We start from the raw sequence: 15,472 nt of genomic DNA, 5'->3' as shown, positions 1-15,472 counted from the left end.
CTGCTCTGATTTCTACCTTCATATGTTAATTTTGCCTATTATTGAACACACAGTATGTCATATTGGGGGGTCTAGCGTCTTTCACTCAACAGAGTGTTTTTGAGATTTATTCATGTTGTTGCATCTACCAGTAGTTCCTTCTTTTTATTGCTTTGTGGTATTCCATTGTATGAAAATGCCACAACTTCTTTATCTATCCTTTTGTTGATGGTTAATTTGGTTATTTTTAAATTAATGAATGAAGCGGTAATAAACATTCTTGTTTAAATCTTTTCGTGGATATATGTTTTCATTTCTTGTAGGTAAATATCTAAGTGTGGAATTGCTGGATTATGAGGTAGCTATATTGTGAACATTGTAAAACATTCAAGTAGCTTTCCAAAGTGATTGCATCAATTCACAATTCGATTAGCCATGTATGAAAGATCCAGTTGCTCCATGTTATCTCCCACACTTGGTATTGTTAATACTTTTATTTTTCAGTTATTCTAATGGGTGTCTGGGTATTCTCATTGTAGTTTTGATTTGTGTTTCCTTGATGATTAATAATATTGACAATCTTTTCATGAGTTTATTAACCATTTGTATATCCCTTATTGTGAAGTATTTATTTAAGTATTTTGCCCATTTTTAAAACTTTGGTTGTTTTATTTTAAAATTATTGATTTGTAGGAGTAATTTATCTATCAGGGACACAAGTCTTTTGTCAATGCTTGTGAGAATGGGTTTCTCAGGCAGCAGATGGAGAGGGAAATGTATGAGAAGTATTAGGGAGTGCTCTTAGGATCAACATCTGTAGGAAGAAGGAAGATTGTTAAAGGGAGAAATTGGCCACCTGTGTAGTCAAAACATAGGAAATTCTGAACCTGGTGGGCCTTCAGAATTTTCGTAAGTTGCAGTGTAGGACCAAACATTTACACTCCTGAGTCAATAAGATATTAGAGGTGGACTATCCCCAAAAGGAGGCGTGACATCTTCAACCTAGGCAATTCTTGAAGAGGGTTGTCAACTGAGAGCTGTCAGCCAACAATTTTCTAAGCAGTTCATTGCATAATCCTGTAGTCTCAGAGAGGGGTTTTGGTGATGCAACATGCACTCACGATGGTTAGATACATGTATTGCAAATATTTTCTCCAAGTTTATTCAGCTTTCATTTTCTTTATAGTGTCTTTCGATAAGCAGAATTTAAAAATTTTATCCAGTTTATTAGCTTATCAAATTTTTTCCTTTAGAATTAGGTCTTTTCACATTTTAAGACAACTTTGCCTATCACAAGGTTACAAAGAGATTTTCCTGTGTCTTCTTCTAGGGACTTTATAATGTAGCTTTTAAATTTAAGTGTGCAATCCATATTGAGTTAATTTTTGGGGATGTGAGGTATTCCTCACTGTCCTTCTTTTTCCCATATGGATATCCAAATGTTCCAGCACCATTTGTTATTGATCCATTAGTCAATTCTGATACCAGTACTACATTCTCTTAATCACTGTGGTTTATTGACAATATTGCAATCAGGTAGTGTATGCCTGCCAGATTTGGTTATCCTTCTCAAGATTGTTTAGTACCTTTGATGCTTGAACAACGTGGATTTAAACTGCACAGGTACACCTAAACATTAATTTGTTTTCAATAAATATATTGAAAATGTTTTTTGGTGATTTGCAACAATTTGAAAAAACTTACAGAAGAACTGCGTAGCCTAGAAATGCCCCCAAAATTAAGGAAAAGTTAGGTATGTCATGAATGCATAAAACACATGTAGATACTAAGCTGTTTTATCCTTTACTACCATAAAATACATATAGATCTTTTATAGAAAGTTAGAATTTATCAACACTTATGCATATAAGCATTTATAGATCATAGGTGGTGCCACTCACAGTCCAGAGAAATGTACACAAATGTAAAGATGCAGCATTGAATCACAACTACATAAAATTCACTGTTGTACATATTGTACTACTGTCACAATTTCATAGCTGCCTCCTGTTGTTGTTTCCATGAGCTCAAATGTTGCAAGTATCTGCTTAAAATGTCACGTGATGCTAATCATCTCCACATGAGCAGTTTGTCTCTTTAGTGTATTGCATATTGCAGTGGAAAGTGGTTTCTCTCAGTTCTTGCATATTTTTCAATGAGTTTAGTGCAACAGCGTAGACCTTGAGTAACACCATACAAAGTGCCACTAGTGATGCTGGAAGCACTCCCAAGAAGCAGAGAAAAATTATTACACTACAGGAAAAAAGCCGAACTGCTTGATATGTACCATAGATTGAGGTCTGCAGCTATGGTCACCCACTATTTCAGACAGACAATCGATCTTGTAAACAGAAAATGCAAACTTACAGTATCAATAAATACCATGTGCACTGTAAATGTATTACCTCTTCCTTATGATTTTCTTAATAGCATTTTTTCCTCTAGCTTACTTTATTTTAAGAATACAGTTTGTTATAGTACATATAACAAACAAAATAAATGTTAGTTGACTGTTATCAGTAAGGCTTCCAGTTAGTAGTTAAATTTTTGGAGAATCAAAAGTTATATGCAAATTTTTAAGTGCGTGGGAGTTGGTGCCCCAACCCTCATGTTGCACAAGGGTCAAGTGTTCTAAGTTGTTTAGTATTCATTATACATTTGAGTATCAGCATGTCAGTGTCTACAAAAGGGTATGTCAGTATTTTGTTGGAATTGTGTTGAATTTACAGATCATTTGAGGAAAATGGCAGGCAGAATAATTTTTTCCCTTCCCCTCATCACCTGCCAAAGACGTTCATATTCTAATCTTTGGAACTTGTAAATATGTTAGGCTATGTGGCAAAGGGAAATTAAGGTTTCAGATGTAGTTAAAGTTTGCCACCCAATTAACCTTAAAATAGGGAGGCTATCCTGGCTTATCTGGATGGGGCCAATGTGATCACAGCAGTCCTTAACTATGGAAAAGGGGTGCAGAAAAGGAGGTCAGAAAGATGCAACACAAAAAAAACTTGACATGCTGTTGTTGATATTTCAAAATGGAGGAAGAGGTCATGAGCCAAGGAGTGCGGGTGGCCTCTAGAAGATGGAAAAAACAAGGAAATGGATTCTTCCCCAGAGCCTCCAGAAGGAATAGAGTCTTGACACCTTTATGTTAGCCCAGTGAGACCCACATCTGACTCCTTGATCTACAGAGCTATAAAATAAGGAGTTTGTATTGTTTCAACTGACTAAACTTTTGGTAAATTGTTAATATAAGAAACTAATACAAGGGATAATTGATATATTCACAATATTGAATCTTTCAATCTTTGAAAATGGTATGGCTCTCCATTTATTTAGATTTTCTTTCTCTCATCAATGTTTTACAGTCATCAGTCTAGCAAACATGTATATCTATCATTAAATTTATTCCTAGGTACTTTATGTTTCTTGATGCTACTATTCATCATTTTAAAAATGTTACCTTCCAATTGTTTGTTGTTGACTTCACTTGTGAGAGCTAGCAGAGGTTTGCAGATTCTTTTGCATTTTCTATGTACATAATCATATCATTTGTGAATAAAGAGTTTTACTTATTCTTTCCCAATATTTATCCATTTTATTTTATTCTCTTGCCATGTTGTAGTATTGGCTGAGACTTTCAGTGCGATGCTGAATGCAAGTGATAAGAACAAACTGTTTTTTGTTATTTCTGAACTTAGAAGGATAGTATCCAAAATTTCACTATTAAGTCTTTTGTAGCCATAGAGTTTTCATGTCAGATTATTAAAGTTTCCTTCTATTTATATTTCCTGAGAGATTTTATTACAAAGGAGTTGAATTTTGTTAAATTATTGTTCTATATCTATGAAGAAGGTTACATGATAATTCTCCTTTATTCTGTTAATGTGATGAACTATTTTTTTTTTTTTTCAAGACAGAGTCTTGGTCTGTCACCCAGGCTGGAGTGCAATAGTGAGTTCACGGCTCACTGCAGCCTTGAACTCCTGGGCTCAAGTGTTCCTCCTGCCTCACCCTCCTGAGTAGCTGAGACTACAGGTGTGTGCCACCATGCTCAACTAATTTTTAAAGTATCTGTAGAAATGGGGCCTCCCTATGTTGCCCTGGCTGATCTCAAACTCCTGGGCTCAAGCAACCCTCCTGTCTTGGCCTCCCAAAGTGCTGGGATTACAGGTATGAGCCACCACACCTCGCGACAAGTTATACTTTTACATTAAAGTGACCTTGAATCCCTCGGATAAACACCACTAGGTTGTGCTGTATTACCCTTTGTGCACATTGCTAGAGTTATATTGTTAACATTTTGCTAAAACTTACTTCTCCGTCTGTAGTAATTAGGGAAAATGGTCTGTTATTTCTTCTCTTGTAATGTACTTGCCAATTTTGGTTTTGGGGTTATTCTGGCTTCACAACAAAGTTGGGAAGTATTGTTTTCTCATCCATTTTCTGAAAGAACTTATGTAAGATTGGCATTATTTCCCCTTTAAAGATATAATTTACCAGGCAAACCATCTGGGCCTTTAGTTTTCTTTATGGGAAGGACCTGAATCCTGCTAAAAATTGCATGAGTTTGGAAGTAAATTCCTCTCCAGTCAAGTCTTTTGCTGAGACAGCAGCCATGGCTAACACCTTAATTGCTGCCTTGTGACACCCTGGAGCAGAGGCCAGCTATGTCATGCCCAGACTGCTGACCCACACAAACTGTGAGATAACTATATATTGTTTTAAATAACTATATTTTTGGCAAAGTTATTATACAATAATAGTTAACTAATACACTCCCTTTGCCCTACTTTTATTTTATTCCACCCATTTTGATATGTTGTAGTGTCCTTTTAATTTAGTTTGAACGTTTTCTAATTTCCCTTTGATTCTCCTTTGATTTATGGGTTATTCAGAAGTTAGTGTTAGTTTCTAAATACTTATAGATTTTTCATGTATCAATTTTATTATTGATTTCTAACTTAATTCTATTTTGATTGTAGAAAATACTCTGTATTATTTCAATCCTTTAAATGTACTGCCATGGTCTATCTTCCATGTGTACTAGAAATGAAAGTGTATCTTGTAGGTGTTGGATGAAAATATATAAATGTGATTTCCAGTTTCCATTCTGACATGTTAACAGCCTGAGTCATCACCCTCATCCTTACAAGAAGAAGAAGCTGGGAAACTGAAAATCAATGACTCTTGTTGGACATGTCAGAGAACTGAGGTTATAGGGCAATCCTTCTCCCCAAAATCTGGGGAGACAGGTTCATCCAGAGAAACATAACCAAGAGCTTCTTACCTGAAGCAGAAGGCACTCAAGCCATAAAGTAGAAGGAACCTTTACACAGTAATTTTGATAAATTGTTGGAGACTGAATATGGACTCGAATGAGCAACTCCTGGGAATCACAGTCTTAGGTGGCCCCTACACTTTCACAGGCTGTGTTTTCAGGGACCTCAGCAGGTTCTCACAGTGAAGAGTGAAGGAAGATCCCCTGGTATCTCTGGAAGAGAAGAGGAAGAGTGAGAAATATACCCAGAAATATCCCAATGGGAAATATACCCAGAGACCTCTCCCTAACAATGGCCTATGCTCCATGGTGAACAAATCTTTCAGAACTTTGTCCCAACTAGGGGAAGGACATTCTTCCCACTGAAGGTCCCTCCAGTCTTCCTGTCTCATGTAAGGAGGAAAGACGTAGTCAACAAGGGTCAAGGCTTTAAGAAAATAGATTGGGATTGGGGCAGTCAGGGATATAAGTGGAGGCAAGAGAGGGAAAAGATGTCTTTACCACTGGAGAAAAACTGTAAAAGACACAGGACTAACAAAACATAGAGATTTAAATAGAAGAGTATAGAATGCTCCTTATCTGCCATGGCTTACCATCACATCAGCAGGGCTCCAGTATTATAACAGGGGATTATAGCTGAAAGAGCTGGACAACACAACTCTTTTTGAGGAAGAATACCTAGGGAAGCCAAAAGTCAAGAAGGGAGACAAAAACAAAGATGCCAGAGGAATTTGAAGCTTCTGGCATCTATAGCTACAGCAAACATTAAAAAGTCTAATTTCTGGCTAGATTACCATAAATTCTAAAATTAACAAACTATTTACCCCAGTTCTTATTACCTAATACAGCATGCCCCGCTTTTCTCAACAAATTGTGGAAGAAGAGAATGGGGAGAATTATTATGCCAAGAAAATATATGCTACATTTAAGGGGTCTTCCATACCTCAGTCCATCCTGCCTTCCTTTACCATTGCCAATAGATCCGCTGGCCTCTTTTTACCTGATAAACTTATCATAAAGTTATCAAGTTTATGGTATGTCTTCTCGTCTGCCTGCCTGTATCTAGACACAGTACTTACCCTAGAGGATGTTGTCACTTTCTGCTCACCCATGAAAGGTTTTGCTCTGTTAAAAATTAGTTTGTCAAGGTTTTCTTTTGTCCACCACTTTTCTATTGTCTCATAGGTAAGTATAATTTTATATTATGACTTTTCTGATGTTACTGTAAGAATGAAGGTCTTCTGAGTCTTTTCACATCTTAACTCCCTCCCCAGGTTTTTTTTTTTTTTTTTTTTTTTACTGTGCTTTCTATTTTCCCCCAAGATTCTTATCTCAGTGGTTTTTTCTCAGTTTGTTAATATCATCCCAAACTTTTAATTGTTTTTCTTATTTGATTATTTGCTCAGATGTTCTTGGCTTGAACTATTCCTCATTTTCCTTAAACCTTGTTTTAACAGGCCAAAAAGAAGGTTTATGACTTTTATTGTGACACACACAGCTTAGTCAACACTTGCCTTTTCTAAGAAGGAGTCTCTTTTAAACCAATACATAATCATAGAAATAGAATAGATGGTTGATTCAAGAATCTGCTGATTTACCTTTCATGCTGTAGGCCACATGTACACTCACTCTATTCTCTCGCTCTCTCTCTTTCTCTAATTGTCAATGCAAGTCACAATCGTTCAAAGGACTTTCATATAATAATTATTGTATGTCAAAATAACCACTACTTACCAGAAAATAAAAATTCTTTATCTGTTCTGCCTCCTCAGTGTTTTGGTCATACTTTTGAGTAGGATAAGTTGACTGTGGGCTGTTTAAAAATAATCTTCACCCACTGCTTCCCTAAACTGATTCAGGATTTAAACCAAAAGTGAGACAACTACATTTCTGATGTCAGATTTGCTTGCCTCTCTCCAAAATTCTGGCAGGGAAATGTAAGTTGTTGCCATCTTTAGAAGTCTTGAAAATTAACATAGCAGTTGAGCAGTTTCATATGCATAGTTGCCAGAAGAAATCCACTTAAGCTGGGCTAATTACAGAGAAGTTTATTGTAAGGATACAGCATCTCAAGGTGTCCAGTTTTAGCAAGAACTAAAGAATTTTATAGAACCAGAAGATTATCAGTAAAATTCTTTTACTCTCACTTTCTTCTTCTTCCTGTGCCTCTAGCCCCTGGTTCCTTGTCTCTGCTGCACCTGTTTCATTCTTTTGTCTTTGGAAAAATACCCATTACCAGTGTTCCTAAAACAGCAGTTCCCACCTCTGATTACAAATGGTATTTCTAGTCTGCACATCCAAAACCAGGAGAGAGAATGTGACGGACTCAGCTTCAGTGTGATGGGCTCACACTCTCAGATAGGCAAGGACACAGTATTCCAGTGCTCTTTCCAGGCAGTGCCAGGTATGCTCTCTAAGAAGGGGCGTGGGCACCAAGGAAATGATAGTTGGGTAAAGGACAATCATCTCCAATACAAAGTTTTTTTTTTCTTTTTTTTGAGACGGAGTCTCGCTCTGTCACCCAGGCTGGAGTGCAGTGGCCGGATCTCAGCTCACTGCAAGCTCCGCCTCCAGGTTTACGCCATTCTCCTGCCTCAGCCTCCGGAGTAGCTGAGACTACAGGCGCCCGCCACCTCGCCCGGCTAGTTTTTTGTATTTTTTAGTAAAGACGGGGTTTCACCGTGTTAGCCAGGATGGTCTCGATCTCCTGACCTCGTGATCCGCCCGTCTCGGCGTTTTGACAAGCTTGTAATTATTTAATTTATTGACTGCTATTGCCAAATATCAGTAGCTATCGACAATGTTATTTTAATACACATTTTGATTATGATTTCCTCTAACTTATTTATTTTATAGGTATTATGGAAAATATATAAATAAATCACATCCTTCAATATTAATTATGTCTATCTTAATAGGTGTCTTCAGTACCTCAGAATGGTATTTGGTAAAACCAGAGAGATAATTAACTATGTTTATATTCAGTCTTTTGTTGCCAGTGATAATGTTTGAGGCTTTGATAAAACTCTTAAGTTTAATGATTAATAGTATAGTTTCTCTCAAAGTTTACCCATTGAAAACTATAATTCTTGGTGAAACTAGTTGAGAAATGAAAAGCCTCATCTTTATATGTTCCCTTTCTGTTATGTGACATTAAAGTCATTTACTTAAAGATTATGGTTGAATTAAAAAAAAATCAAAATCCACACATTTTCAAAGTTAGAACGCAGCTAAAGATAGTTACTTCAATTCCTAAAAGCAGGGCCTTAGTAATTCTCTGTTAGTGCTAAAGGATTACCATACAATTATCATAAATTCTTCTTAATTTCTCTCTTTCTCTCTCTTACACACACACATGCACATAGAATCATAGAAATCAAAGGAATTTTACAGTTGGCCTCCTAAGACAAAATATATACTATATAAGAATTCTCAATTATCTGGCTCTGAATTACTCATTTGTAACTATCTGTGGCAAATGGTTAATCTCAGGCTGATGCACCATTGCCAACCAGCCCACCTGGGCCATTCTTCCCATTATAAATTAGAGTGTAGTCAGGGATAGCAAATTACTTTAGCATTAACTTAGGAAATACAGATTTAGAAAGACCTAGCTGCAAGAAAAGAAAGTAATTGAATGTACTCCCAAACTAAAGAGCCATGTGTTTTTGGATGATCTACCATTGGGATTATCTCCATTTTGGCTCCCCTTCATTGATGCAGGTGATTGGGAGACTACATTACTAACAAGAGTTCCTAAAACCAGGAAAATCCGTTCTCCGTGGGCCTGCTCCTGTGCATAGTCTAGGCAGAATCAAGAATTACATTTCCTTAAAAATGTAGGCATCAAAAATTTTCTTAAAATTATAAAACTGATTTAATATCCTGAAAAAGACAGATTCTCCCAAAGGAGGCTATGTCCTTGTAGCTAATAGGACCCTTCCAAAATTTCCATATCCTAACTCTCTGTATAAGGTAGAGCAGGATACAGTGCAAAGAGAGAAAGGGGAGGAAAAGCAGATATGCCTGGACTGCCTCTGTAATTGAACATCTTCTGGCTATTCTTAGATCTTTGGGGAAAGAATTCACTTTGATCAAGTTCTTCAAAGCTTTCAGTTACCTACAGGATACGGATTATAGATACCAATTTACAATCATGATTTATAGACTCTAAGTATTTAATTATAATACTATAGAATGAATGAGAATAATTAATATTAATATTACATATTTATAGCACCTCAATTTTCAGAAGACTTTCATATTATTGAACTCAACTTCCAAATACTTATTTCTGATAGACTAAGAACATAAGGGTAATGTGGAAATGTACTACTGATTTACTAGTAGTGAATATGTACTTCTGCCTGTGTTGCCAATACTCCATTTCTTCTCCAGCCAGCTTTGCGTGCTGCTGCCTGATTTGTCTTTCTTTTCTTTTCTTTTTTGAGATGAAGTCTCGCTTTGTCACCCCGGCTGGAGTGCAGTGGCGTGATCTTAGCTCACTGCAACCTCCGCTTCCTGGTTTCAAACAATTCTCTGCCTCAGCCTTCCGAGTAGCTGGGATTACAGGCACCCGCCCCCATGCCAGGCTAATTTTTGTATTTTTAGTAGAGATGGGGTTTCACCATCTTGGTCAGACTGATCTTGAACTCCTGACCTCAAGGTCCACCCGCCTCAGCCTCCCAAAGTGCTGGGATTACAGGTGTGAGCCACCGTGCCCGGCCCTGATTTACCTTTCTAAAGGACTCCTGTAATCACATCTCTCTCTTGCTCTTCATCACCTTTCCTGGAGGTAAAATCTAGACCTATTCCACCTTTCTAATCTTATTTCTTCCTTAGCCTCCTCCACAGACCCTCAGTTTTAGTCAAAGTGGCCTCACGAGTGGCCTCGCTGACCAGGTAGGGTAATTTCTTTTTGCCAAAAATGTCTCCTTCCCTTTGCAACCCCATGAATCAATTCAAATCCTGACATTTCTAATAGTTTTGAATTAACATGTTTGGTATTATCCTGAGGCTCATAGGCTAGTACTCTTAAAGCTTTTTATACATTTACAGATTTGTCATTATATTTTGTATTTTAAAAAATTATTATAAATTTTTATATTTTAAAAATATGAAATATAACAAATATATATTATAAGGACATATATTTACATATATGTAATTTTTTAACATTCCATTTAATCCTGTTCAATTTGAATTTTAGTTTGTTCAATAGTAATATTGCCATCCCTGCTACTTTGTCTTGTTTTATTTTGGTGTCATTTTCCTGGTTCTTTGTTTTAACAAACTTTAGTCACTTTGTTTAAAGGTATTATTTCTCTTGCTTTCTCTCTTGTCTTGTTTTAACACAACTTAAGACATCAGAATCTGGTTCTTTTAATTGAGGAATTTAACCTATTCACATTTATTGAGGTAATTGTATGTTTGATTGAGTCAGCTAATATTTGTAAAGCACTTTGAACAGTCCCTAGGACTTGAAAGTGCTGTATTTGTTATATCAATCAATCTTATTTTTGCTTTATCATTTTGTGTTTTCTGTTTGTAAGGCTTTTTGTCTTGGTCTGGTTTTGCTTGTTTTCTATTGTGTATTGTTTTGGGTAGTAGTTCTTCTCTTTTGATGATAAGGTTTTCTTTTTTCACCTGGTATTTGAAAGTTACAAATCTTATTTTTACTGTTCCAGTAGTTATTGTTAGGTTTTTAATAAATATATTTAAACTTACATTTTTCTCAGAATTGATATTTAATCTGTATTTAAAATCTCACTTGCCCCAGAATAAGGGTAAATCCTCTCAATTACTTCTCTTTCTCTCTTTTCCCAGTTTCATTGAAATTGCTTTGAATTTTAAGTTTTAATTATTATGAAATATTTTGTGGTACACTTATCTTTTTAAAAAATTATAGAGTCATATAGCCATACTATCAATAATTATTTAATATTAATTAAAATTCCTATTAGTATCTATTTTTTCCTTGAATTACACTTCTTTTTTAAAACCAATTTCTCAGTTTACTATAGCGTTCAATAATTGATTTAGAAAGAATTCATAAGTCGTAAACCGAAATCTTCTGTGGTCAAAACTTGCCTTCCCCCACGACACTTGTGAATACCAGTTTTGCTGAAGCAGGAATTCTAGGCTCAAAATAATTTCCTTCAGAATTTAGAAGTCATCACTCCATTTTTTTCTAGTGTTGTATATTATAAATAAGATGCCAATATGATTTTTTTTCTCTTTAGTAGATGTCTTAGTTATTTTGTACTGCTATAACAAATGCTGTAGACTGGGTGCTTATGAACAACAGAAATTTATTTCTCACTTTTCTGGAGGGTGGAAGTCCAAGATCAAGGTTCCATTAAATTTGGGGTCTGTATTAGTTTGTTTTCATGCTACAGATAAGACTTACTTAAGACTGGGCAATTTACAAAAGAAAGGGGTTTAATTGGACTTATGGTTCCACGTGGCTGGGGAAGCCTCACAATCATGGTGGAAGGCAAGGAGAAGCAAGTCACATCTTACATGGATGGCAGCAGGCAAAGAGAGAGAGCTTGTGCAGGGGAATTCCTCTTTTTTCTTTTTTTTTCTTTTTTTTTTTTTTTTTGTTGTTGTTGTTTTTTTAGAGCCTTGCTCTGTTGCCCAGTGTGGAGTGCAGTGGTGCGATCTTGGCTCACTGCAACCTCTGCCTCCCAGGTTTAAGCAATTCTCCTGCCTCAGCCTCCTGAGTAGCTGGGACTACAGGCACGTGCCACCACGCCAGGCTAATTTTTTGTGTTCTTGGTAAAGATGGGGTTTCACCAGGTTAGCCAGGCTGGTCTCCATCTCCTGACCTTGTAATCTACCCACCTCGGCCTCCCAAAGTGCTGGGATTACAGGCATGAGCCACTGCACCCAGCCAGAACTCCTCTTTTTAAAACCATCAGATCTGGTGAGACTTATTCACTATCAGGAGAACAGCATGGCAAAGACTTGCCCCTGTGATTCAACTACCTCCCACCAGGTCCCTCTTACAACATGTGAGAATTCAAGATGAGATTTGAGTGGGGACATAGCCAAACCATATCATTCCACCCCTGGCCCCTCCTGAATCTCATGTCCTCACATTTCAAAACCAATCATGCCTTCCCAACAGTCCTCCAAAGTCTTAACTCATTTTAACATTAACTCAAAAGTCCACAGTCCCCAAAGTCTCATCTGAGACAAGTCCCTTCCACCTATGAGCCTGTAAAATCAAAAGCAGGTTAGTCACTTTCTAGAAACAGTGGGAATACAGGCATTGGGTAAATACACCCATTCCAAATAGGAGAAATTGGCCAAAACAAAGGGGCTACAGGCCCCACACAAGTTCAAAATCCAGTAGGGAAGTCCAATCTTAAAGCTCCAAAATGGTCTCCTTTGACTCCATGTCTTACATCCAGGTCACACTGATGTAAGAGGTGAGTTCCCATGGTCTTGGGCAGCTCTGCCCCTATGGCTTTGCAGAGTACAGCCTCCCTCCCAGCTGCTTTCATGGGCTGGTGTTGAGTGTCTGCAGCTTTTCCAGGCACATGGTGCAAGCTGTTGGTGGATGTACAATTCTGGGGTTTGGAGGATGGTGGCCCTCTTTACACGGCTCCACTAGGCAGTGCCCCAGTAGGGACTCTGTGTGGGGTTCCAACTCCACATTTCCCTTCTGCACTGCCCTAGCAGAGGTTCTCCAAGAGGGCCCTGCCCCTGCAGCCAACTTTTGCCTGAACATCCAGGTGTTTCCATACATCCTCTGAAATCCAGGCAGAGGTTTCCAAACCTCAGTTCTTAACTTCTGTGCACTTGCAGGCTCAACACCACGTGGAAGCTGCCAAAGCTTGGGGATTGCGCCCTCTGAAGCCATGGCCTGAGCTGTACCTTGGCCCCTTTTGGTCACAGCTGGAACGGCTGGGATGCAGGTACCAAGTCCCTAGGCTGCAAATAGCACGGGAATCTTGGACCTGGCCCACGAAACCACATTTTCCTCCTAGGCCTTTGAGCCTGTGATGGCGGGGGCTGCTGTGAAGACCTCTGACATGCCGTGGAGACACTTTCCCCATTGTCTTGGGGATTAACATTTGCTTCCTTATTACCTATGCAAATTTCTGCAGCCAACTTGAATTTTTCCTCAGAAAGTGGGATTTTCTTTTCTACTGCATTGTCAGGCTGCAAATTTTCCAAACTTTTATGCTCTGTTTTCCTTTTAAAAATGAATGCCTTTAACAGCACTCAAGTCACCTCTTGAATGCTTTGCTGTGTAGAAATTTCTTCCGCCAGATACCCTAAATCATCTCTCTGAAGTTCAAAGTTCTGCAAATCTCTAGGGCAGGGGCAAAATGCCACCAGTCTCTTTGCTAAAACATAAGAGTCACCTTTGCTCCAGTTCCCAACAAGTTCCTCATCTCCATCTGAGACCACGTCAGCCTGGATTTCATTGTCCATATCATTATCAGCATTTTGGTCAAAGCCATTCAACACATATCTAGGGAGTTTCAAACTTTCCCACATTTTCCTATCTTCTTCTGAGCCTGCCAAAATGTTCCAACCTCTGTTTTTTACCCAGTTCCAAAGTTGCTTCCACATTTTCAGGTACCCCACTCTACTAGTACCAATTTACTGTATTAGTTAGTTTTCATGCTGCTGATAAAGACATACCCAAGACTGGGCAATTTACAAAAAAACAGAGGTTTAATTGGACTTACAGTTCTACGTGACTGGGGAAGCCTCACAATCATGGTGGAAAGCAAGGGGCAGCAAGTCACATCTTACATGGATGGCAGCAGGCAAAGGTGTGCAGGGGAACTTCTCATTTTAAAACTATCAGATCTGGTGAGACTTATTCACTGTCATGAGAACAGCACAGGAAAGACTTGCCTCCATGATTCAATTACCTCCCACCAGGTCCCTCCCACAACACATGGTAATTCAAGATGAGATTTGGGTGGGGACACAGCCAAACCATATCAGGGTCTGATGCTTTCTGGTTCTTGCTGTGTCCTCACATGGCAGAAGGGGTAAGGGAGCTCTCTGGAATTTCTTTAATAAAAGCACTAATCCCATTCAAGTGGGCTCAGCCCTCATGACCTAACTGCCACCCAAAGGCCCCATCTCCTATTACCACACCTTGGGGGTTAGGATTTCAACATACAAATTTTGGGGGTACACAAATATTTAGTCCATAGCAATAGGTAATCTTTTCTGGCCTGTGGTTTTTAGGATTCTCTCTTTAATTTTAGAGTTCAGAAAATTCATCATGATGTGTCTAGGCTTATTTCTTTTACAATTATTTCTGCACATCACTCAATGAGTTCTTTCCATGTGAAGACTCCAGCTCAGTGAAACTTTCCATAGTTCTTTCTTTATAAAAATGTCTAACTTATTTAAATGTAAAAGCATTATTGTAATATGTTTTGCCTTGCTTTAAGGGTATTTGATTATGGTAAAATATATAAACATAAAATTTACCATTTAACTATTTTTAAGTATATAACCCAGTGGCATTAAGTATGTTCACATTATGACATAACCATTATCACCATTCATCTTCAGAAATTTTTCAACTCAAGCTGAAACTCCCAAACCATTAAATGATAATTCCTCATTTTCCTGAGTTCCTGATAACCACTGTTCTACTTTCTGTCTTTATGAATTTGACTACTGTAAGTACCTCATATAAGTGGAATCTTATGATATTTGTCCTTTCATATCTGGATTATTTCATTTAAGCATGTTTTCAAAGTTCATCCATGTTATAGCATGTATGAGAATTTCTTTCGTTTTTAATGCTGAATAATATTCCATTCTATGGTTATACCACATTTTGTTTATCCATTCATCCATTCATAGACATTGGGTGTTTCCACCTTTTGGCTACTGTGAATAATGCTGCTATGAATATTAGTATAGAAACATCTATTTGAGTCCTTGCTTTAATTCTTTTTGGTATACAGCTAGACTTAGAATCGCTGGGTCATATGATAATTCTACATTCAATTATTTGAGGAACCACCATACTGTGTTCCACAGTGGCTGCATTATTTCACATTCCCACTAACAATACCCAAGTGTTCCAAATTCTCCACATCCTTTTCAGCACTTGTTATTTTCTGTTTTGGGTTTTTCTTTTTTTTTGTAATAACCATCCTAATGTATATAAAATGGTGATTTTTTCTCATTGTGATTTTGATTTGCATTTCCATAATGATT

The sequence above is a fragment of the Trachypithecus francoisi genome, unplaced genomic scaffold, assembly GCF_009764315.1.
Source record: "Trachypithecus francoisi isolate TF-2019V2 unplaced genomic scaffold, Tfra_2.0 Lachesis_group13, whole genome shotgun sequence".
Taxonomy (NCBI): domain Eukaryota; kingdom Metazoa; phylum Chordata; class Mammalia; order Primates; family Cercopithecidae; genus Trachypithecus; species Trachypithecus francoisi.
This window is presented reverse-complemented; position numbering follows the sequence as displayed.